This window comes from Canis lupus, chromosome 17, assembly GCF_011100685.1.
Source record: "Canis lupus familiaris isolate Mischka breed German Shepherd chromosome 17, alternate assembly UU_Cfam_GSD_1.0, whole genome shotgun sequence".
Lineage (NCBI taxonomy): Eukaryota > Metazoa > Chordata > Mammalia > Carnivora > Canidae > Canis > Canis lupus.
Genome location: NC_049238.1, coordinates 44,091,041 through 44,117,627, shown reverse-complemented (window position 1 = coordinate 44,117,627; position 26,587 = coordinate 44,091,041). Strand labels below are relative to the sequence as shown.

The following is a 26,587-nucleotide window of genomic DNA, read 5'->3' as shown; positions in this document are numbered from 1 at the left end:
ATAGTTTGTCCTACCTACAAATTTGATCTACTCACTGCATTGATCTACTCAAGAGTGATAGAACACATTCTGAGACATGATCTTTAAGACTGTTTTCTAATGAATGCCTCATATAGTCATGTTTATAAAACATAATATGATTTTTGTTTTGTTTTGTTTTGTTTTAATAATTATCAAATTTTCTCTTTAGCTTCTAGTTTTCTTTGATTTACTTGGAAATTTTTGCTAGATTAATTGGGGTCTGAAAAGAAAGTATGTGAAGATTTTTTAAAGGGAAGGAGGAAGACATATTGGAAAGGATACCATCTAGATGCAAAGCCCTTTCAACAGGACATTTCAACAAGTTGGTATGTGAACTTGAGAAAATTACTTTTTAGAAATTCTGAAGGCAGCACAGATTCCTTAACAAGCAAGAATCCAGTCATATGAAATTCTAAAGTCTTGTCAATATACATTTTCATTTTGTCTTTGAACTTGGAACTTCCTCTTTTTTGGTGAAAATGAAAATTTTTGAATAGAAAATAATTTCCTCCTCAAGATTCGTTCAGAGGTAGGTTCTTTTTGCTTGTTTAAGAAAAAAAGGCAAATGTATTCTGATTGTACCAACATCCTTAACAGGTGCTGAAAAATCTCTGGCTTTTTTCTCCATAAATATAATGAGAATTGTGGCCATCATGAATTTGTTCACTATCAAAATCAAAGACATTGCTGAAAATAAGAAGTTAAGTGTTCCTCTAGTTAAATAGTATATCTTATTTTTGTGCCTTGTGCCATTTTATTGTTTTATTGTTTTAGATTGCTATTCAGCAATGAGAATAAATTCACTATATTCTCAGTTTCACCTTTACTCACCTACAATCTGAACATTTTCAAATAGTCCACAAAATGAAACTATTTCTGTTTCTGGGATGCATTCAGCAAAATTAAAGTCAGTAAGGTTTACTTTTAATTCCTGTGTTTTACCTAGCCTGTGTATCCGAATCCTGACTACACCTCACCATCACCCAGAGAACTTAAAAAATATCCAAGCCTGGGTTCCAAGCCTAGAAGTTCTAACACAATTGCTCTGGGATGGGGCCTGAACATGAGCTAGGTTGAAGATCCCCAAGTGATGCTAATGTGCAGCCAAGATTGAGAACCCCAGCTGAAATATTTGCATACATCTCCTTTTTGCTCTTTTCCCCCCTACTTGCCTGTCCTGAGACTAATTTGTCATGCTTTCAGTAAGCAAGGGGCTGACAAGGATCACTGTGTCCCAGAGGCCTTTGTATTTAACAGGATCTCCAAAAAACCAGGAACCCAAATAATGATGCTAAAATTGTGGATTGATGAGGCAGCAGTGTTTTCATTTCCCATCCTCTTTCCTTCTCTCTCACTTTCTTTCTGTGACTTCGTTCCTTCCATTGATTTTTACAAGCAATTCTTAAGGGCTTTAACACTCAAAGTCTCAAATTCCTACCATGTATTTGACCATCTACCTATAGAGAAGAGGCTAGGCCTCATGCTTTTCTACATCTTGGTCCTGCTTATCCCAAACATTGATGATTTTGGTTTGAACATTTAGTTTAGTATTGAACATTTGAACATTTAGTTTGATTAGCCACCCACAATGAAGTTTTCAAGTCAGTAGAAAACTGCTTAAAGGCTCAGAACAGTTAAAAACAAAATAAAACTCTTGTAGGTCTGTTTTGTATTACAACAGTAATATCTGTTTATTGCAAAAATATTAGAAACTACAGATAAGTTAGAAAGAACAAACCAGAAATCACCTGTGATCCTTCCATGTGGCCATATACTTTGAGTTATCTCTGGTTTTCCTTGTCTCTGTCCTTTGTTTCCAAATAACTTCATATACTTAAAGCCTCTAGTTAAGGTAGGAACATGTAAGATTTTTGAACAACTTTGTACTTTTGCATTTAAAGCTCATAGTTTCTTGGAACTTCAGACATTAGAATGACTGTAGAATTTATCTAGTGATCAGAAAGAAAGAGTCTGACAGAGATTAGGAGCTTAACACAGGACTGGTCAGTGACAGATCTAGATATAAAATCCAGAGTCACTCAGTTCTAGGGGCCATTGCCCTACCCTGCACTATGACCTTGATGTGCAGTCAAGTACAAGTTTGTCAGTTTTATCCAGTTCTGTTAATGGTGAATGATGCTTCTAAAAATATTTATGGTTATATCTACACATGGTAGGAGAAATGACTTAGGGTTCATTGTATTATTGGCCTGAGCTGAAAAATAAAGCGCTTGTTGCTGAATTTCCTGGGTATTTTGGAGGAAAAATAGATTATTCAGGTATGCATGAGGTATATGTCTTATCTTCTCTAAGTGCAGAGCTATGATGTTGGAAATGTACGTGGATATTAGTAACAGAAACAATAGTATTTATGCCAACATGTCACATACCTTGATTTGCAGAGCACCGTTTTGTGAAATATTAATAGATATTTTATAGAAAGCCCTGAATTAAACCATTTTAAGCAAATTCCATAATTATAGGAATATATTTAATATTTTTATGGGCATTATAAATCTTCATGTGAGACAGAATATGCAAATTTCCTAGTTGTATCAAGAACAGTTTTGTTTTGTTTTGTTTTTTCTTTTTAAGGGCACATGTATTAACATCTTGATAAACTATTATTGTAACCCACAGTTTAGAACATGCTGGCTTAGTGTAGTTAGGCTTTATATATTGGGAACAAGGAACAATCAAGAGAATATTTAAAGGACTAAGATATGCTGGTACCATAGGGTTAATCTGTAGTAATTTAGGGAACAAAAGCATTTCTTCTCAAAGGATTCTTCTTAGGGTAGTTATCCTTGTCTGGAGTTACTCCCTTTAACCCTGCAACTATATCCTTTTTGTTTTATTCATATCTTTTCTGAAAGTCCTAACTTCTAAAAAGCAGGCTACCATACCTACTTTTTGTAAAGCCAACAGAAGAGACATTTTTCAGATGTTTCCTTGTATCTCCAGATTTCCAGGCTAGACAGTCTTAAAAAATTTTCAGAGGTGTCCAAAGTAATCAAAGTCTTCTGCTAAGGGTACTTGTTGGTGGCAGATCTGTATTAGTCTATGGTTTATGGTGATTAAAATTTGATATAGCACAGGTAAATCAATAGAATCACAGGATTGGATGGTAATTTGCAGCAATGGAAGTTGAGAGGAGCATTTTTATTTCTGTTTTATAGTCTTTGTGTCTATTTGTCCTACACTAGTCTTCATTAATAGCCTCCGGACCATTAAAGTGTCAGTGTTTTAAAAAAAAAGTATCTCCCCCTTCCCACTTTGGAAGAAATATACTCATGGCACATATTTTTCTCTGACAGCATTTGGGGGTCGTTGTCCTTTGTATGCTCTTCTTACCCTTTTGTGTTATTTAGTGTCACTGTGAATAGATGTGTAGAAGGCCTGACTTCATACCCACAGGGCATAGCAGTTGCTCCTGTGTCTTATTTGACTGGATCTAGCTCCATCTGAAGACAGTGAGTTCTGAGAATCACTTCACTGGGACTCATATATGATCCCAACCCTTATGTATGACCCAGCCCTTTAATGTGGAACAACTGCTCTCTTCGATTAGTCAGTGACCCAAATTCTATCTAAGTAAAATATCTGATATCATTTTAGGGTGTAGGAAAATGATTAGGATCTTATTTGTGAGTTAAGTAAAATCTAGAGAAAATCAGATTTTATTCAAATTTAAGAATTAGATATTTCCTCACTATAATGTTAGTTTCCTCAGTCCAAAAATTATTCTTAGATGGAAAAAAAAAGATTTCAATGTATATGTAAATCAACATGTACCAGAGTAGATTTAAGTTAAGCGTAAAGAGGATGGCAAAAAATGGATTTTGAGCATGGACAAAATCCCAAGATCCAGAATATGAGGGTAGTTATATACCAAAGCATATTTAATATGTGGCTAATTATAACAATATTTACACTGTATTTGGTACTTTCTATGTTCAAGGTACTATATTAAGAATGCAACAACCATCCCATCAGATATCACAGATACTTGTAGTAGTTTGCTAGGGCTGTCATAACAATTACCACAGAATGGGTGGCATAAATAGCAGAAATTTGTTTTCTCACAGTTCTGGTGACTGGATTCAAAGGTCAAGGTGTCAACAGAGTTGGTTTCTTCTTAGGCTTGTATCCTTGGCTTATAGATGGCCATCCTCTCATTATATTTTCATATGGTCTTTCCTCTGTGTATGTCTGTGTCCTAATCTCCACTACTAATTGAGGAAGCCAGTAATATTAGATCAGAGTCCATTTTACATAATTACTTCTTTAATTCCCCTATCTCTAAAAATAGTTACATTCTGAGGTTTTGCAGGTTAGGGAGTCAATGTACAGATTTTGGGGAATACACTCCTGCTCATAACAAATTCTATTATTTCCATTTTATAATTGATGCAGCTAAACTTTAGTTATGATCCTTGCCCATTGTCATGCAGCTAATTCATAATACAATCGGGATTTAAAACTGAGTTTATTTCATTCAAGAGCCTGTTCACAGCTGTTGTGATGTGCTCTGGACTACAGCTCAAACATCTATTCATTTAATCAACAAGTGTCTGTCAGATGTCTCCTGTTTGCCAGGCTTTGTGCTAGGTGCTATAAACCTTGTTGAATAAAACAGATGATCCCTCTTTTGAGGTACTGGCTGTCATCCAGTCAGCTATGCACTCAATGGCTTTAAACCCACAGGTCAATAAAATTCCATCTGTTTCCCAAATCATTCAGGTCTCATAGGGATGATTGCTAAAATGGGAGAGGTTTTCTAGGCAGCTCTCACCATATTAACATCTCAGGTAAAACTGACCCAGAGTAGCCTGAGTCCCAGACTTTACCTTTCTCACAGGTGCACGGAGAAAGGAGAGGTGGCACTGATGGTACTGGGTGGTCCTTGCAGAGTGAGCTGGGAAAAACCAATTTAGACAAAACATTCTGGAAAGAGTCAAATGTTCAAACCACCAAGCTTGATCAGAGCAGATTTAGGTTTGCATTGAAAGGATTTGAATTTGTCTCTGGATGGCAGTGTTAATGAGTCGTGGTGACCCAACATCCTGAGATATGATAAGAATCTGTCTTTTAGATCAGGAAGATTTGTTCTTGGGATAGAAAAAAGCCATCCAATCTCTTGGGAATGTGTAAACTGTAATGAGGCTAGAGCATCAGAGTCTATCGACCGGGTCATGGTGGAAATGATGAGGTGAAAGTGTGAGGTTGGTCCTATTCTTCATGGAGCTGGAGTTGAAACTGAGCACCTGGGGTCTATTTAAATTCCAAGAAGGCAGAGTGGCTAGTCAGTCAGTCTTAGTAAGGCCTGTGGGCACTAAGGATTATAGTCATAGCAGATAGTAAGCATAGGGTTGTTAAATGGATTTCCCATTCCAATATTGGTGAGGTTAGATTTCCTAACGTACCCTTTGCCCAGCTTTTCCTGGCTCAAGGTTTGTGCCAGTTTGAGAAGGCCAAGCACATGTCATTACTGACCTTAGTTAGATGTGGCCAAAGCTAGTAGGGCTTGACAGTAACCTCTCACCCTGATCCCAAGCCCTGGAGGGACATATGGTAGGGGGCATGGGGATGAGGATGGATGGCTGCAGTATTGATGCAAGTCTTCACTGTGGAGACAATCGGTGGGTGGTTCTAATACAGTGCATTTCAAACAGGCATTCTCTGCTGATTTCCTCAGTGGTTTCAGGAGGAGTGAGTTTCCTATGTGTGAGTTGTGCTCAGTTAATTCTGTTTTGCTACACAGAGGTTGCTAAAACAAACAACAAACAAAACAGAGAACAAAAACCATCACAGAGCTAGCAACTTGCTTAAATAGGAAACACCCCAGAACATATCTCTGTTGGGGGCGAGGGGAATCACAAGTTCTCACAAAACAGGAGTTGTGTAGGAGAATGTGAGGAGCGGCAGGGTAATTTAACAGAATGTAATTTCAATGAGAATGGTTTAGTCCTCTGACCTCTGACCAAAAGATATGTTTCTATTCTCCACCCCCATATTTTCCTTGATGGTGATTTCCAATGAATGTCAACCTTTTGTGTAATGAAATAATACCCATTCTGTGGGCACTGTTACCAGCTGTCCTAGCTCCTGTAGAAACTTTCCTTGACTGGAATAATAATAAATCATTTCAATCATTTAGAAATTAGCTGCACAATTATCAAAGCCCTGGCTTCTATTAACATGCTGCTGGAGAAAAAAGAAAGGGCAAAGAGGGAGAGAGAAAAACATATCGAGCCACCTTCGAATTGGCAAGGGAAGCTGTATGAGAACAAAGGCGAAACCCCATAGTTTACTGTTATCTGGTCTAATTGTTCTTTATCTTAAAATATTACAATTGACTGATTTGAATCTCTTTATCCATGTTGGGAGAGGATCAAGTAAAGAAAAAGGGGGGGTGTGGAGGAAGCTGTCATAGGAAGATAGATTTTTGCCTCAGTGTAAGGAAGAGCTTTCCTTTAAAGGGAGTAGGAGCTGCTCCAGAAATCCAGAGAGGCACTACAGACAGTGCAGCGTTCACCTGGTTGAGCTCTGGGGTCAGACTGTCGGGGTATGACTTAGCAGGTCCCAGACCACTCCACATCTTCCATGTGTGTAGAGCAGGGAAATCATGGCCCAACCTTAAGGTATGACTTTTCAGATTTCAGGGGACAATATGTGCCTGGCACTCGGTAATGGTCAGCTAGTTAATATTATTCATGAGCACCTCGTCATTGGAGATGTTCAAATGTTTGAGGTTTTTAAAGCTCCATTCAATTCAGACATCAGGTCTTTCAATTCTGCCAGGGAGGTGAGGAGACAGATGAGCAAACTACTGAGGCTGCCTGAGGGCAGGCACCCAAGTCAGTGGGTCCTGGCTTATTAGTTCTGCAGAGCAGCATGAGGCATACTTAGTCTCCCCAGGTCCCCATTTGCAGCCTCTCAGACTGCTGAGCTGACATATGATATGAGGCCAGCCCTGGGTGTTTGATCATTGTCAGCCTCCCAGCAGAGTCTTTGCCCTGAGCACAGATTGGCAGGCGGGCAGTTGGTACTTTCCTCTCTGATGATGGGCTTGTTCTGGGACAGCCTGGAGCCAAAGGTCAGAAGGAAAAGAGGGAAGCTGGGAAATCTAATCAGAGGATGTTCATTCTGGAAGGGGGCCTGGAGTCCATTGGAGCTCAGCCCCCTCTTTTCACAGATGAGGAGCCAGAAGCTCAGAAAAGGGAGCATCAGAAGAGGCCACGTCCCTTGTGAGCAGTAGAACTTGGTCCAAAAGACAAGGCTTTCTTCCAGATTAGCAATAGCTCTGTTTCAGCTCATTGGCTGTCAAGCCTGGCAAATGAACAGTCAAAGTGGTTAAGCGGAGTGTTGAGGTGGCAGGGTTTTATAAGGCCGCCTCCTTATATCTGTGAATGAAGTCAGAGTACTACAATGGTAAAATCAACATGCTTCCATCAAGAAGGTAAACTTACCATGTAAGTCTGGGGTGGGGTCCCTGAGGTGGAGGCAGTAAGATAGACATAAAGAGAAGGTGTTTAACTGCAGGGTCATATAAGGGCCATCTTCATCAAGATGGTTGGGAAAGGCTTTGTGGAACCAGCCTGAGAGGTAAGGCAAATAGATTTAGCAAGAATTATTTTTTTTGAGGAGATTGGGAGACAGAGATTTGAAACCAGCATCTGAGTTTTCAGGGGATTAGGTCTTTGAAGAAGTGTAAGTTAGTGAACTTGTGTGCTTCATCCCTTTAGCTCACTTGACCTTTTGTGCCTTGTAGCCCCTCTTCCATATCCTCCTGGGAAGAAGTTTACTCTGGCAGATGCTGTCTCCATTAGAGTGAAGAAAACAATATGATAGATGAATTCACACTAAAGTGGTGGTGGCTAATGTGTGCTGGCCATGTGATCTTTGAATTGTTTTTTTTTAAATTTATTTATTATTTATGATAGTCACAGGGAGAGAGAGAGAGGCAGAGACACAGGCAAAGGGAGAAGCAGGCTCCATGCACCGGGAGCCTGACGTGGGATTCGATCCCGGGTCTCCAGGATCGTGCCCTGGGCCAAAGGCAGGCGCCAAACCGCTGCACCACCCAGGGATCCCGTGATCTTTGAATTGTAAATAAAGATTAAAGGAAAGACTAGTGCTTCCCATTGAGTAGCAAATCTCTAAAGGCAGAATATAAGACAAGGGGACGAAGAATTGTGTGGCTAGACACATACTACGTGCTGATTTTTGTTCTAAGTGCACTGGTGCATTTTATTATCACAAAACTTGCCATTACCTAAAGCAGAGTGGCTGTGTGATGTGAGGAAAGTCACATGACTAGAAAGAGAAGTTTGGAACTAAACCCAAGCAGGCTGGCTCTAGAAGTTCTTACTGGCCTTTATACTATATTGTACTTATGTGAACAAGTTACTTTCTTTCCTTATGTACAACATACTCTTCCTGAGAGCCATGAGGATTTTGATGTGAAAAGAAAGTTTCTTATGTCTAAGGACAGTTATTGGTATTGAGTTTCTAATTTATACCATAGGCCAAAAGCTAGACACCTGAGCCAGTTGAGACATTTTGCCCTGCTCTGGATCATAAACTGATATTTCTATATATAATAAGTTATTCATTTATTTATTTATTTAGTTATTGAAGCCTCTCTTTTCAATGTGGCCACTTTAATACCCACTGCACTTTGGATTGTCCAATGTGGCTATGGCTTCTAATGTGCTCTGTGGCAGTCCTAATGCCATCCTGGGAATCAGCAGCTATCCCAGACTCATGTAGCCTCAGTACGTGAGGGTTGAGGTAGCAGTCCTGTTGGAACATCAAGGGAGCAGGCTACTTAGACCCCAAAGCAAGGCCACTTTGCATGATGCTCCACTAGAATATAGATTGTGTGATTTATCAAAGGGGTTTATGTCACCACTATAAAATTGTCTTTTGACTTCTCAGATCTTACAATTAGATGCACTAATTGTTTAAGACTCAGGGTTTAAACTAGGTTAGATGTACTTTTGTGGGGTTTTTTTTTTGTTTTTTTTTTTAAGATTTATTTATTTATTAATGATAGACAGAGAGAGAGAGAGAGAGAGAGAGAGGGGCAGAGACACAGGAGGAGGGAGAAGCAGGCTCCATGCCAGGAGCCCGACGTGGGACTCGATTCCGGGACTCCAGGATCATGCCCCTGGGTGAAAGGCAGGCGCCAAACCACTGAGCCACCCAGGGATCCCTTTAGATGTACTTTTGAAGACCCAGCAATTAATTCTCTCTAGATGGCCTTGGACAAAGTACTTTAACACTTTGAGTCTCTGAGTCTTTAGTTATAAAATAGGAATAGGGGATCCCTGGGTGGCTCAGTGGTTTAGCGGATGCCTTCGGCCCAGGGCGTGGTCCTGGAGACCCAGGATCGAGTCCCACATCAGGCTCCTTGCATGGAGCCTGCTTCTCCCTCTGCCTATGTCTCTGTCTCTGTCTCTCTCTCTCTATATATATATATCTTTCATGAATAAATAAATAAAATCTTTAAAAAAATAGGAATAGATCTGACTAGTTGTCTCTTGGGATTTTGGTGAGAAAAAGTGTGCAGAAGCTTTTTTAGTACAGCACTGGCACTTGGTAAGTACGGAACATGTATTTACTAATAACATTAATATTATTATCACCATTACAGGAAAAAAATACCAACTTCTCACTTGGCCTACTTTTGCCCCTAGAATTCCCTTCCCAGATTCATCACTGCACCACTTGCAAGGCTCAGCACACAGTAGATTCAGAGTGGATTGGTGGATGGATTTGCATTCTTCTTCATGTTTTTTTCTCTTGAGATTAAACCTTTGTGTGAGGATGCTCTAAGTTTTATTTTTATTTTTTTTTCAGAGCATTTAACACGTGCTTGTCCTCCTTGTATCCCTCTGCTAGGCTTTCTGCTCTTTAAGATTCTTTGGTTTAGTGTATTTTGTTTAAAAGTCAGACACTGTCTAAACTCCCTTGCTTCTTGCCAAGGAGATCTAAAGGGGTGATCTACTTTTGAAAATGTGAAAAGTAACTTCCTTGAAATTCCAGTTACTATCCTCTACTGCCTCCCTCACCCCTGCTACTTCCTTCTAAAGTTCAAGGTAGGCTGCACGTGAGAAAGGTAAGAAGGAATATCTCTCTATTTTTGTGTCCTTGCATAAGTGCCAGGGGACTTGGTAAATGCAGCTACAGAAATAAGCAGTACAGTATGTCTAACTTCATTCTAGCTCTTTGAAGAAATAAATAAGCCTTCAAATTTTTTCCTAGAAATATTTAGGGTAATTCTATTTAGGCCAGTTGATAAGTTACCTCTGGTAGAACTGAGGGACTGTCTGAAAAACTTGGATGTTTCAATTATTCATGTGGTTGATGTATTTTGTAGTTAATACAGCTCAGTGTTTATTAATCAGAGACTACTGATGCTTGATTTATTCATAGTTACAGGAGTTACATAAAGTTTAAGAAGAAGTGGACTGTGTCAAATTATAGAGTTGATTTTCTAGACTCTTGAGACCAATAAAAAATTAGGTAAAAAACTAAATTAAGGTTCTATAGAAGCTTATTGGCACAACTACAAAATACATATTTATGTTTATGTTTGGTTGGTTGGAATTGTCTAGCTAGAGGGCTTGATTTTCCGATTCATTTTGCAAAGCCTCTCTCTTTAACCTTGAAGAAGCCCTTCCACTGCTATTTGTGAAAAATCATTTCCATAGCAGACTGCTTTCTGAAACTCACTGACCCTTCTGTTTGGAAAGGACCTTGAAGTTCACCTCTTTCAACTACACACCAGAACTCTAATCTTGCCTCTAGCAACTTAGATAACAGCTAGTTCCGTAGTTGTCTATCTTAGGTTTATAGGAAACTCCTGGAAACTCTAAAAATTTCAAATGCCCAGACCTTCCCCTTTTGCCTGCTTCCAACAATTTTGATAGATTTGGTCTAAGGCGGGGTCTGGCACTGGCATTAAAAAAGCTTCCTAGGTGCTTCTAATGTACCAGCACACCAGACTGAGCACCACCGAACAAGCTGACCCCTCATGTCATGTGCTGATGGAAAAGGGCTGGCAGGCCAAAAGGACCACAGACCAATCTGACATTTGATTATGTGAAAAGACATGCATGAGATGTTCAGATCTGGGGTATTCAAGGAACCACAATAGATTTTTTTATTCAGTAAGAAAGGGATAGTCTTTGCTTATCCTATAAAGATCTTACTGAGAATGTGGGACCAGGCAGGAGCCAGGGAAGTTTGTTGAAAGTGGCAGGTTCTCCTTACCGCCTTGATTAATGCTTGAGATCCTAACCTGGGATATACCCAGTCTGTGTCAGATACATACTTGATCTTGCCTCTTTTTCCTGCTGCTTTTCTGTGCTTTTGACAATCCTCTGCTTTTTTTCACCAACAGAGTCTGCTATGGGTATGTTATGCTGACTTCCCTTTGTCACTTTGCTTTGATTCTCATGGGAGGGACCACTCAGTCCTAAATAAGGGTATCAAGTATTTTCAGCTCGAGCTGAACGTCGTGGGTCATTGAATAAGCCTGCTAAGCAGGCAAAGACTTGGGACATTCTCATGGGGCCATGAATGTGCTGGAAGGTTGGGTAGTCTGCAGGGTTCTCCAAAACTCACAAGGATTCCCTCTTCCCAGAGTTTACTTGGAAAATCCTTAAAATTTTCAGTTTTCTATGAAAATATAAAGGCTTTGAAAATAAACTACTTTTCCCCCACAACTTAGTCCAGATAAGACTATGCGAAAGTCAGGTATTGCCCCATGAAGGATCATTTGGGCTTAGTTAACTTCTTTACATTTTGTCCATAGAAGAAAAAAGTTGTCTTTGTGAATCTGTCCTCCTGGTAGACTGCTGTCAATCCAAAGCTTTCTTTTCTTTGGAAATGTAGAAACCAACATATATCGTACTAATCTTGAGTGACAGCCATTTAACCAGCCAACATTTGCATGGTCTTTGGAGATTTATAACACATATTAAGTATGCCTATGTGCTGTTCACTCACAGACAGTACGTCTAACATGAGATTTCCAGAAGAAAAAGAAACTATTCGCTTTCACAGAAGAATAAAAGATTTAAAAGGAATGCAAGGTTGGCTTTGAATAAAAGCCAGAGAATGAGGAGAGCAGTTACTAAACCTATCTCTCTAGATGCTGTATACAAGGTACATATCTATATATTCCCCTCCACCCTGTCACCCTTCTCCATCTATCCTTAACCCACCATCATCAGTTCTATCCATATAAAAAGTCTGGCAAAAACCTACCATGTAATTTATTCTACACACATGCACACATAGGCACACACAATCTAGTTCATCTGTAAGTGTTCCTTACTGGTTTGCAACTTGCTTTTATTACTTAACATATCTCAAATATTCCTATTGTAGGTAAATTCAGGGCGTCCCTTATCTCACCAGGTCTCAACCTGTAGCGTACATCAGAATCACATGAAACATTGTTAAATGCAGATTATAGAGCCTTATCCCCCTGAATTTTTGATTCAGTAGATCTGGGGTAGGGCCCAGTAATTTGCATTTCTAACAAGTTCCCGGGAAATATTGATGCTACTATTCCAGGGACACAGTTTGAGAAAGATTTTCCTAACTCATTCTGGGTGGCAGCTACATAATCTTTAGTGGTAGAGTTAAAACACAAGTTTTTCAATCATACCCCTACTGACACACACGCAATAATTTTTGCCTCTACATTCAGTGCTGCAATAAATGTTCTTATACCCCTATTTCATGTACTGGCACTTTTATTTTGGCAGGATCCAGGACTTTTTGAAACTGTATTCTGAACTAGATTATGAGTCACAGGAGAAAATCAGTCTCATTGCTTAGTGGTCACACTTTAGCTAGATCTTACTCGTCAGACTTGGATCCAAGTGATGGTGACTTTTTCCAGAAATCAATTGCCCCCATCAAAAGAATGATATTTTCCACCTTTGTGGATAATTAAAGGAAAGAGCTCCTACAGCAGTTCTGGAAGGGGGGCTCCAGCAGTGAGTGTTGTCAGCAAGGGCAGGTTGGTTGAGTGTCATGCATAGCCTTCCTGGGGATCTACTTTGCAAGAACATCCACTGTGCAATAAAAGATTTGGCTATGTTTAATTGTTGTTTAAAAGTCAGTCAACTTATTTTATATTTGCAGCTCACATATGGTGCCTTGAGGCCAGCCTTAGAAGTCTGAGGAATGAACATTGTTAATTGAGCCCTTGATGCATCCTAGACACTTTAAAAATAAAATCTCATTGCGTTACACAAGCAAGGCTGGGAAGCTGGAAACTTCACAAGTTCATTTTCTCTTGTTATTGAGGAAAATGAGTCTCAGACTGTCACAGTTACTTTTCTAAGCTTGCACATGTTAATATGTGGCCAACCTGAGATTTGAACTCAGAACTTTCTGGCTTCAAATTTATTTTTTCTTGAAACATTATGCTGCTTCATACATTAGGACTTAAGAGTTGCAAATGCAGTGTCTATGTAGGCTATAATGATTGAGTTGGAGGTTGTACAGGTATTGATAGATTTTAAATTCTTCTTTTTTAAAGCTTTCATTGTTTGAATCATATCTGTTATAGGCAACATCAACTTCTTATTCAATTTTTGGGAATAATCATGACTAGATTAGTTTTTTGGTTTTCCAGTTGATGCCAATTTCATCTAGGTACAGTTGTCTTCCTCTCTCTTTCTTCCTTCCTCCTTCCTTTTCTCTTTCTCTCTCTTTCTCTCCCTCCCCCCTTTTTCTTTCTGAGTAAATAACTGCTGGGTCATCAATTTTCAGCCTAATAATCGCTGTTAATCTTTAAAGCAGTTTTCCTGGTTGAAAGGACAGTTAGACACAGGTGACAAGAATCCAGGAATTAAAGCACATACATTATTTGGATTTTATCTTCAAAGTATCTGTTGTAGATTGTTTTCTTTTTTGTCATGGAGTCACAGTTTCACCCTTTTATAAATTCCCACCCCACCCTCTCCACCCTAGTTTCCTAGTTTCCCTTTGATCTCTTATAACTTATTTTCTGGTGAAGTGTTTGACCTCTACTCTGAAATCATCTTTCTATTTTTCCTTCCCACTTAACTGGCACACTAATTATTTCAAATTCCATGGCTTCTGTTCCAGAATCTCTTAGGCTTTCTTATCTCTTATGTGGTTCTCTGTGAGTTAGTGACACTCACCTGATGGTTTATGCTTCCATCTCTGGCATCTTTCCAATATCCTCTCAAAACACCACTTACCAAGGAACTTGTGACAAACCTCCTACTCAATCCATCATCTTTCTTTTTTTAAAAAATATTTTATTTATTTATGAGAGAGAGAGAGAGAGAAAGAGAGAGACAGGCAGAGACACAGGCAGACGGAGAAGCAGGCTCCATGCAGGGAGCCTGATGCGAGACTTGATCCCAGGACTCCAGGATCATACCCTGGGCCAAAGGCAGGTGCTAAACCATTGAGCCACCCAGGGATCCCAATCTGTCATCATTCTAATGGTATCCTCAACTGTCACTTTATCATCTACTCCTTTCACATTCATGTTTTCATCATTTTATTCAGTAATGTACATGTGAGCTGGAGAAAATAAAATAAGTCACTTAAGACTCACCAGAATCAGATCTAAATTCCTCTGTTATTACAGAGCTTTGCAGATTCTGAGGTGTTGGTAATTTTTCAAGTAATTTAAAGGCCTAGATTAGTTGAGGTGAAGGTTGAGTTTTTCTTAGGTGGATTACATGGGGAGTATGGGGAGGGAGCCATTAGGCTGGAGTTAATCTAATTTCTCCTTTTTTTCCATTCTATACAAAGTTACTAGGACTGGTTCCTTGGAATTTTTAGAGGTTTTTCATGTTCATGCTGCTCTTACGAGCAACAGTCCCTGCAGGTGGGTATTCATAATTTCGGATAACAAGAAAAATGAGTTCTGATTCTACACAAGAAGTTTGTTATGGAACTTTCCAATATGTTACTGAATTTAATTACATTAATAGCCTTGTGAAGTAGATCTTAATATGCCTATTTTACAGTCAATAAACCAAGTTCAGAAAGAAGAAAGAAACACGCATCCAGTATATATTTATACATATATGTGTGTGTGTATATATATACATACACACAATATATATGTATATATATATATATAGTATATATTTTCTAGACACTTTTTAAAAAGATTTTTATCTATTTATTCATGAGGGATATATAGAGAAAGGCAGAAACATAGGCAGAGGGAGAAGCAGGCTTCCTTTGGGGAACCAGATGCGGGACTCAATTCCAGGACCGTGGGATTATGACCTGAGCCGAAGGTAGGCACTCAACCACTGAGCCACCCAGGTGCCCCTCTAGGTACTTTGCCTAAAGGATGAATGATTTGCCCCAAAACACATGGCTTATAAGTGGAGTTAGAATTCACGGTTTTTTCCCACTGTCTCTCAGTGCTATTGAGTCATATGTTTAGGGACTGGGAGCTCATGTACTCAAGGGTTTAATGATCAAGCCATGTTTTCCCATTTCCTCTTTTGCTTCTTCATTCTTCTCTTCTCCCCCTGCCTCCCCCTTCATGATTCTGGGAGCCTCCTTTGTATGTCTCCATCTTTCCAGGCCAGAAGGCTTACTCTTGTTGTTCTGTCCTTGGCCTGGCATTGGAGCCTTTCCTCCCTCCTCCAAGCCTTCCAGTATCCCTGCAGCCTCTGAGTGTTCCTTCACTCCCACTGCAACAGCTTCAGCCTGAACCATGAGTAGAGAAGTTTCTATCTGTCCTGCATGAACCATAAGAAGGAAACTTTTCAATATTTGGGCCCCAGGAATGTGTTTTGACAATAATGTGAAATCTAGTGCATTTACAGCATCTTGAATTTTTCATTATGGCGACAGGTTATCCATGCAGTATTGGATGCTAGGTTAAAAGTGGTTCAAAGAATGAGATGGATAAATTCAAGCTGTAGTAAGGTATTTCAAGTAATTCTCTTTTTCTGGGAGTTTCTCTTGCTCTGATGATTGAATCTCCTAAGCTTTCTGTGCTTGTTTTCTTGCTGTAAAATTAGGGCAAGTAAATCTGGACTTAAAAATGATAGAACATGGATCCCTGGGTGGCTCAGCAGTTGGATGCCTGCCTTTGACCCAGGGTGTGATCTTGGAGTCCCGAGATCGAGTCCCACATCAGGCTCCCTGCGTGGAGCCTGCTTCTCCCTCTGCCTGTGTCTCTGCCTCTCTCTCTCTCTCTCTCTCTCTCTGTCTCTCATGAATAAATAAGTAAAATCTTTTAAAAAAAATTATAGAACAAGTGGTGTCTGTAATGATGGCTGAAATTCCAGTATTTGCTAGAAATTTATGCTTTATAATTATTCCCCTTCCTCAGAAGCACCCATACCTATTCTGGCATGTTACTTTAAATCACCTCAGTATGGTACGTTATTTATGGAGCAGATCTGTATGCAGTATTTCCAAAATGCCAGACACTATTTTAAGAACTTTGCTAACATTAGTTCATTTAGTCACCTGAAAAAGACACTAGTATATATCTCATCTCACAGATGAAGAAACTGAGGCACAGAGAGGATAAGACACTTACCCATTGTTCTAGTAAGTAGCTGAACTGGGGTTAGCTCTCAGCATTCTGGTTCCAGAATCTTTGCTCTTAACTACCCTGTTTATTTTCCCCCTCCTTTCATGGCATTAAAACTCATTTCCCCGTATTTTATTTATTTGTCTAAAGGTGTGTCTTCCTCCACCCTCCCCAGGATGAGAGCTACTTAAAAGCAGAATTTTTGAGTTATTCATATGCTCCATAAAGAACTTTGTTTTGACTTATTTACTATTGAAATATGGGTGTCTACAATCAAATAGATTTTCAGTAGGGGTGCTTGGGTGGTTCAATCAGTTTAGTGTAGGATTTGTGATTTCAGCTCAGGTCATGATTTCATGGTCGTGTGGTCTGACTCCATACTCAGCTCAGAGTCTGCTTGTTCCTTTACCTCCCCCTCTGCCTCTCCCACCACGTGCATTCTCTCTCTCTCAGATAAATAAACAAATCATTAAAAAATGGATTCTCAGTAAGTATTGGTTGGATAGTCTTTTCAGCCATACCACTAGTTGTAGTGACTCACATGTGATAGGCCCTATGGATGTTAAATAAATACATACATTTAGTGGTAGAGGATTCTGATCTTGACACATGTGTTCTTATATAACCCCCAAATATGAATTATAATAATATTACATTGTCCAAATTTAACGACTGTGTAGTGACTGTTTATTGGTGTAATTCCCTCCTATGGTATCCTCAATTATAGAACCATTATAAATAAGGGAGTGGATGACAAAGACATAAATTACTCAGGATTGTTGAAGTTTAGCAAGTGCTGCCAGGAGTATCTCTTTGGATACCTTGGAATGCCTGAAGAAGCTGACAGAGGATTTTCCACTCCCTTCACATACTGCTCCCAAGCTTTCAGATGAGCTGATGCATTTGGAAGTCAAAGCAGCTCTTTGCAGAGGCCAATTCTGGGAAGAAAAATATGTCTTTTTTTCCATCCCTCCTCTCTCTCGGGGTCTCTCTCCTTTCTTTCTTCACTCCTTTACTTCTTTTTCTTTTTTCTTTTTTTTCTTTACTTCTTTTTAAAAAGGGATTAGAAAAGCTGTTAAACCAAATAATTTCATTTTTACGATCTAATTTTTATTTTATGATACAGTTGAAATGAACTTCTTATTTGTTTTAAAAGCCCAAACCTTCACTAATGTTTTCCTGTGTTATATTCTGTTCCAATATGGTGCGATTGCCTTTATTTTCTTTATCTAAAAATGAAGCAAACACCTTCCTTCTAATATGAATTATTAATAATACTTGTCATGTGGTTATTTAGTGCTATGTTTTAATCATCCACAAGTAGGGCCATGGGTCATCCGTAGCTCTTCTGCCTTCATTTATGTTTTTTTTCCTTTGTTGCTTCTGCCTGCCCTTTTCCTCCAAAAATAGAATAAGGAAGCAACTTCTTCTGTGTTCTTCCTCTATACCTTCTATTATAATTGTCACATTTCTGTTGTAATATTGATTTGGAAAACTCGTTGACGTTCCAATGTATAAAGTAATAGAAATCTGAATCCTGCTGGAGAGAGTTATTTAGTCTTTAGCGAGGTTTACAGAGAGCTTTTTATCCAATAACATGCTCAGAGAAATGGAGGAGATATAGTGAAAAAAATCATGACTGTCTCCTAAGCAGCAACAAAATATAGAGATTTGCTTTTTGTTGTTGTTTCATCTTTCCTTGATTTTATGTGTGAGTAATATTAAGGAAGTAAGTAAATGTGCACTGCATGTGGATTTCTGGAAAGTTATGGATAATATACACCTGGCAAAGTCCATTCTGTTAGCCTATCAAATAACTTAAAAACTTAAAATTTACTAGGAAAGCCTCTTTAAAAATGGTAGGAACAACGTTTTTTTGTGTGCAAGGAAAACTTTTTCAAAGCAGCCATTCCCTTTTTGTTTTTCCCACATAGTTTTCCAGAATGTCTTACTTTGACTTGCAACGTTCAGATAAAGACGGGAAAAGTGCTTTTGACTGATACATAAAAAGTGCTCCCAGTTCCCATAGCATTTGTCTAAGAGTTCAGCCAGGATGTTATTTCTATTTGATGTTATCTTGCTTAGGTCTCAGCAGGATTTCCATCAAAGAGCTCAATGAATATAAGATTATAAATTTGGGGTTCCCCGAGGAAGAACATATTTGAGGTAAGAAGGAGAAGGTTGCAATTGGTATAATGGATATATTGCACTTCTCTCCTCCTAGTATCATCAGCAAGTATCTTTTAAGTAAATGATATTCATGGCACTACACCACAAGTTGTAGTTATACCTGCAAACCAAAGTAATGGAAAATTCTAGGTTTCATAAAACATTGTTTAGCTAAGGAGGTTCACCTGTGACCAGGCACTTCATGTGCATTCATTACCTCATCATTAATGCTTTCAAAGACCCTACCTAACACAAAGAAACATCTTACAGGGAGAAACAGAAAGTCTCAGAGAGTTTATAAGTCCCACAGGAAGTGGTAGAGTTTTGATCCATTTTGTCTTAGTTACTTCACACCCATACACAGACAGACACATACTCAGAAGGAAGGAAGGAAAGAAGGGAGGAAGGAAGGGAGGAAGGAATGAAGAAAGGAAGAAATAAGGGAGGGAAGAAGAGAAGAGTATATACAAAAATTGGTGAAAACCAAGTAAGATCTGTACGTTAGCTGATTATATTGTATCATTGTACTGTTAGTTCTGTAGGATGCCACCACTGGAAGAAACTGAGTGATACTTACATAAGACTTGTCTGAACTATTTTTGCAACTTCTATTAGTCTATAATTAGTTCAAAACAAAAGTTTGTAGTTTTGTTTTTGTTTTAACTATAATCTAGGGTACTCCTGAAGTCCAAGAAATCAGTGTCCTTATATCTAGAAGTTGAAACTACAATGCAATCTAACATCCCTTTTATTTATTTTAAAACAAACATAGAAAAATATATTTTATCCAACTATGAGTTAGAGTCCCCACAAAAATATTAATGCTTTTCCTACTCCCTATTCTACTGTAACCAGTGTCCATGGGGCTTCTTGTGAGGAGTTGCCAGAAGAGCTTGTAGCCTATTCTTCTCAATATTCCCAGGAAATATAATTTTATACTTGGACTACAGGTTTGGCTCTTGGAAAATCCAAGAGCCATCTATAATAGGTGAATTTTACTTGTAAATAAAGTAAAATAAACCAAATAGAATATAATGTCCATGTAGCATAAAATTTGGGTTCCATTTGAAAACAAAATGACAGCAACAAAAACCATGTTAAATGCCACATAATTCACAATTGAAAAAATGGAGATATCTTCATGTAAGGCTTGAACACTGAGGCTATAGAAATGGATTTTACTTGTCATGTGCTATTTTTAAGATTAGAAACCATTTCTATAGACTCAGTTCAACATGATGTTAATATGATGAGTGTGAAGTGCTCAGTACAAGCCTGATGGGTAATAAGTGATCTGCTAAAATCTAGCAGCTTTAATCACAATGAGAATGATGATGATTATGATGATGAATTTTGCCCTTAGACAAATGCTTTCCTTTTTTGAAGCATTTTTTGTCATACACAAACACCCGGATTGAACAAAATGAGAGCTAAATTTTGCACCTTTGCCATTCAGTGACTTAGCGACTTGCACTCTGGGTTAGGTGTCAGGAGGCAGAGTAAAAGTGTGGAGAGTACAGGTGAGACCAAGCAGATTTGTTGTTTCTGAAGTGATGTGACAGCTAAAACTGAGTTTTGATTCTTCCCCTTGACTTATCTCAGAGCGAGACCTATCTTCTTTCTTTCCTTCAGATTCTAGGGTTTTGATCATTTTGCTAACATCTCCAGGCTGCACTGACATATATTCTGACTAAGAAACATTGTAGAAAAAAATACCCAAGGAGTTCATTATGTGCCTGAACAGCCAGAACTATTAGGTAATTGATAATTGTTTGATAAATAGACTTGTGTCTCCCAGTGTGACTGCCATGTTTTTGCCAGGCCAGCGACTGTTGAATATCAGTTGCTTGAAAGATAGACAGACTTTTCCAGTGGAAAAAAAAAAAGTTCAGATATTAGAGGGTTCATTTCATTTAGTTGGTGATATATGACACTAATCCTCCAGTTGAAAAAATATCATCTGGAAAGAGCAGCTTCTGGAAGTCAACACTAGTAGCTTCCTTGGCATACATTGAAAGACTGGCAAGCCCTGAACTAATAGAATTTAGCTTCTAAGTACCTTTGAGATGTGGTTTATAGAGGTAGAGTATGGGTTTAAATTCTAGGTACCTTTGAGATGTGGTTTATAGAGGAAGAGTATGGGTTTCTTTGTAGAGTTCAGCATGTTTGCCAGTGGGGCTTGAGACATGGGCATAGATAGGTTTGTACCTCATTGGGTAAAAGCCTATGCACAGAAGCAGGTGTGAGGTGATGAGGAAGTAAGAGGTAGGTGAGGGGTCTGTGACATTAGTTGGTTGGAAAACTTTTATCAAAACAGATGTTAGGTTTTCTCAAACTTTTCAACACATCTCAGTGCCTTATTTTTGGCTTTAGAATTTCTTTTCATTGTAATCTTGGCAATGGCCATGTCAATATACTTTTAGAAAGAGACAATACAACCCTTAGACATGGGTAATATTAGCACCTGACCTGACATGGGTAATATTAGCACTTAGCTCTGTGCTTAGAGGCTTCTTCCAGGGACCCTCCTCCAGCATTCTCCTACCCACAGGGAGAAGAGTCAGTGCAGCCAAAGGAGTCTATGCAGAGCTCATACCATCTGCCATTTAGACTACACAGAAATCCCTGCCAAATAGCCCAGATCCAGTTCTAAGACCTACTTGGACCTTCTTCCTAGTCCATTCTTTTGAGGGCAGCTTGAGCTGCTGGTGTGAACACCTCTAGGCAAAGAAGCGGTCAAGGGAAATTGTTGGGAACAGGTTTGATGAGCCCTCTTATTAAGCAAGATAGAACTGAGTGTGGAAAGGAGAGAAAAGGGCTAGAACAAGATTTTGAGGACCATGGGCCAACTGTTTCCTACCTTCATATTCTGGCACAGAACTCCAAGGAGTCAGAGAATTCCAAAATTAAATTCTAGATTTAGAGTCTTGGTTCAGATCCCAAAATGTTGTGAGTAGGCTTGGGGAAAGGAAGAGTGCTCCCTGGTCCCAGCTCTTCTCCTGCCCGGGGTGTCACTCCATACCACAGCTAGCTGGACAACACTTGCCGATGAAGATAGGTAGAAGAACAGTTAATCACTATTGGTTCATTCATTTACCAAACATTCACTGAATACCTACTCTGCACCAGGTACTGTAATGGACACTGGGAGACACTGACTCAGACAAATATGTTCCTTATCCCATAAGACATGGTAGATAGAGTGAATATACAAGATATACTAGTAAACAGAAAAAATTAACTACAATTGTGATAAAAACCTTGAAACAGAGGGAAGGGAAAAAATGAGAAAGGAACTAATTTGAGATGAGCTGTTCTAATTGAGTCTCTCTGAGCAAGTGACATTTAAGCAGAGCCCTGAAGGGAGAGAAGAAGCCAGCCATGCAAGAGTAGAGTGAAGGGAAGGGTTCCAGCCCAGAGTTGAACATGCAGAAAGTCTGTGAGGCAGGAAAGAGTGTGTGGCATCATGTGCCGAGTCAGATCATAAAGGACCTTGCAAAGCAAGGGTTGGCATTTTATCCTAATTACAGGGAAGCCATGGAGGTCTTAAGCATAATGCAATTTACATTTTTTAAAGATCATTCTGACTCCTTTGTGGAAAATATCTGGAAGAATGGAAACAGGAAGACTAACTAGGGAGACATTTGTAAGAATTCAGGCAAGAGATGATGGTGCTGAGTTTTATCCATTACAAAGCCTAGATGCTCCCACATCAAGATATCTTCCTTCTCCCGAAGTAGAACTCATTAAATCTTAAAGGCTGGAACTCTTACATCTGTTTGGGAAGAAGAGCTGCATTCTTTTAATCCTCCCTTTCTTCACTCATCCAACACATGCTTATTAAACATGGACTATGTTTTAGTGCTGCTTTAGGGCTGGGGATATGGAAGTAAAAGAGACATAGTCCCTACTTTTAGAATATGTAACGAGATCCATGCTGTCTAGAGGCAGGAGCCACGGGCAAGGGGGAAGGTGGCAGGAGTTGGGTAAGGAACGAAGATGACGTAGGTATTACTGAAGACAATGATATCAAAACAAAGGTTTATCTGATTTTCAACTGGCTCTGGCCCTGTGATATGGCCTCACAGTAGCCAGTTATTGCCTTGCTGGACTGTGAGTGATTTTAAAATGTTAATTATTTACTTTGCTCTCCTATAATGAATGGATGAAAAGAAGATAAACGACAATTAAAGTAATTTTGGGGGGAAGGGTGCTCCTCCCTCCTTAACTATATTTTAAAATACATAAAGATGGAGAGAAAAGATCTGCAACTGGAATGCTAGAGGCCCTACAGATAAGGATGGGATTTGGGGAGAGGTGAATGAATGGAATGAGAGTGGCCATGAACAGCTGGGAATGGGAGTATTATGAAGATCCTAATGGATGCATTGGCACTAGGAAGATCACATATTCCATGGACTGCCATGGCCAAAGATGGAATGGCGATCTCTAATGGTCAAACTACCCTTAAGTGGAAACTGATTTGGAAGGAGACCAGTTAGAAGGATGCCACTTCATTTCATCCTGAATGTTGCAGTGCATTCAACCTGAGTCAGTTCTGGTTGGAAGAGGAAATCTCTGCACTCACAGGCTAGAACCAAGAAAGCAACATCCATTCTTATTCTCTGATCACTTAGTGACAAATTTTTTGAAAGAAAGGATAATTTCCTACAATTTTAGTTTAGATTTGGATTCAGGCAATTCACGACCCACTAAAGTGTGGGTCCATTTAGATACCAGTTTCTCATGTACATTCATGAGGATGGATTCCACACCTCTTGGAAGAAGGAGCAGTGTCATGGGTTGAAGTGCTCAAGAGGAGATGGGACCTAAGAAGGCACATTTTTCTTGCTTTAAGGTGAGGAGGGATGGAGCCCAGGCAGAACTAGTCAACTTTAAGTCAAAATGAAACAGGGGTTGTGGGCTAAGTTAGAAGAGAATTAGCTGCCATATTTTTCAACACAGGATTTATATTTTTAATGCGCAGGCCTCCAGTTATTGACATTACACATGCTATTGCACTAGGAGAGAATGAGATCTGACTCATTCCACTCTATCTACTTGCTCAGTATGTCCAAAAAAATGTATTAACAGTCTGATAGATGCCCATTCCTCTGCTGAATCTTTTAAAGGCACCACATAGTCCCCAATTTGGCATACACAACTTCTGCTTTCAATTTAAGTGGTTAGAATTTAAACACTTAGTACCATTTGAGAACAATAAAGATAGGAATCAACTGAGCCCTTATCTGAATGGTAGAGAAGGCTATAATATTTGGAGTTGGGACATTCAGTGTAGACCCAATGCCTCCTCCAGCCTCAGTCTCCTCAGCTATTGAGCTGGATGTCAGATTATTCCAGGTGGTAGAAACACAGGAGCCAAAGACTAGATACCAGGTTATAGAGCCCTCAGTCACTGGTGCATTGCTGAGTGAGTTACAGTATGGAATAGTACGTGCTCATGTATGTAAGAAATAAATATATATGGAAAGACTTTCTCCAAAGTATTGGTTGTCTTTAAGTGTTTAATTAATGGGTGATTTCTAGTTTTGTTTTGTTTTTCCTATATCCTTGCCTATATAATTTTCCTAAAATGAAGATATATGCCATGTAATATATTTTACAAAATATGAACATTTCATCCATTCTTGTGATGGAAGTCTGGACATTTTGAAGAAGTCATAAATATCACACTCTCTGGAACTTACTTTATCAGTAAAAGCTTACTTTATAATAAATATAGCAGTATGAGGATAAAGGCTTATGTTTTGATGTATGTGTTGGGGGGGGGGGGGTAGTGATTTCTCCACCTCTAGGCAATGAAGCCAATTATAAGCAATTGAGGCAGTAATATTACTGTCATAGAGATTTGGGTATAAAAGTGTGGTAGTTGTTTCTGAAAGCCAACTTCAGGCCAGATATACTAAGGCTGGTCAGCTGTCAGTTTAAACTTTTACTAAATCTTATCAATCTCCATTCTAGAACTTTGACAGCAGAAAATGTTCAAAATCATGACTGTGGGTGCTTGAAAATCCTGTGATCAAAAATATTTCTAAATAATAGGTCAGATGCTGCAGGGAAGGGCCCTCAATTCTAATCTAGAGGTCCCTGACTGGTGGCTCACATATGTAGACTTAAGTTTTTATTTGCTTTTATTTGATTTTTGGCCATTGTAAAATTTTTAAAAATCAGCTAATGTTAAAAATCAAGAGGTTGTATATACATACTTGAATCCCATCTTCTCTTTAAAAACCTAGGTATTTCATACCACTGGACTCATGTTCTTACATGGCTATGCTCAGCTCCAGTATAGGCATGACTTGCCCCCTTTGGGTAACTAATTCTCTATAGAATTCACAATACTCTCTTATTACCCAGTGCTCAGGCCAAAGGCAGCTGCCATTTACCTTCTTGTTGTTTTTGTTGTTCTTTTGTAATGGCAAAGTCTTATTTATCTATGTTTTTATCAAAGGTAAAAATAGAAAGGTATATAGGAAAGGCCATATATATCAAGAAAAAATGAGATAGCATATTTCTTTCTGGAAGTGAAAAATATTCAAATAGCATACAGACACCTATGTAGCATGGTTGGCTTCTTTTGGCATCTAAATTTTTGAGTTTTGCCTCAAGCCTTAAGATCTCTTTCAGTGTGGCTAGAGTGCTTACAAAGAAGACCTTAAGGAGAGAATGGGGGTGGGTGTTCCATTTACAAAGCATACTTCTCCATTTGAAAACCATCTCTACTTCCACCATGCCCCATTTCACCACCAAAACAACAAAACCGCAACAAAACAAGAGCTGGGTAATTCCCAGTTTAGAATGCTAAGAGATAAGGTTTGGGATTGCCTACTGATTCTGACCTAGCTTGTACTGTACATTTTCCAGCCACAAGTTGAACTATTTCCTTCCAATGTTCATTATAAACCAGTAAAATGCATAGTCCTTGTATTATCTAGACAGTGACTGAATGAAAAACCAGAGGGCCTTCCCCAGTGCTTTTTATTGAAATTTTCCAAGGAGCCATGAATTCCCTATTATTAGGGTAAATATCAGCGGAAGACCGTCTAGTTAGATAGCTACTTGGAAGTACCAGCAGGAAATTAAATTTGCAAAACAGGAGTAAAGTCATGATAGAATTTCTGTATACAGGGACAAAAGCAAGGAAATTGAATATTGAGATTTTTTTTATCATTCTTCCCTGGTGATGTAGAATTGAAGAGTACACAGTTTGTCATTTATTAGAAGGCCAGACCTAAGATGACTTAGCAAGATGTTCATTGTACAGACAAAAAAATCATCTGACAGGCCCAAATCTCAAAGATATAAAAAGGCTAAGCAAATGAAGTATCTCAGAGTTAGACATTTTTTCACTCATTGTGTTGATTTTTGTTTTCTTTTTGCAGTTTCTAGAGATGGTACCCCCACTTTTTTATCGTGTGAAGTCACTGTGGAGTATTAGCACCATTTTCTAAGCAAATATGAATGTTTCCTCAAATTAATTAACAATTTTATTCATAAATTCTTTGATGTTAATAGTAGATGCATGTGTCAATGAATGGAATGGCAACACTACTCCTCTACTAGGATGTTTAAATTATAACAGTGCATTTTGAGCTAACAAGAATTGGTGCATTTCAGAATTCTTTTTCTTTCTTTCTTTCTTTCTTTCTTTCTTTCTTTCTTTCTTTCTTTCTTTCTTTCTTCTTTCTTTCTTCTTTCTTTCTTTCTTTCTTTCTTTCCATATTAATTCTCTTGATCCATGTAATATGCATGTGCTGGTGGCAGATTTAATAAAAAAGTGGAGAGGCAGTTCAGAAA

The 26,587-nt window shown here is 38.8% G+C and overlaps 1 protein-coding gene and 1 long non-coding RNA gene across 10 annotated transcripts in view; one reads left to right on the top strand and one right to left on the bottom strand.

Moving 5' to 3' along the window:
* Positions 1-16,643, bottom strand: part of LOC111090641 — a 77,166-nt gene extending 60,523 nt beyond the window's left edge. For both annotated transcript variants that reach the window (XR_005372505.1, XR_005372503.1), the window contains exon 1: positions 16,607-16,643. This is a non-coding gene — a long non-coding RNA (uncharacterized LOC111090641). The remainder of the gene's footprint in view (positions 1-16,606) is intronic.
* The window catches only part of CTNNA2 (catenin alpha 2), a 1,087,950-nt gene that overhangs the window by 877,734 nt on the left and 183,629 nt on the right, over positions 1-26,587 (top strand). The window lies entirely within an intron of this gene.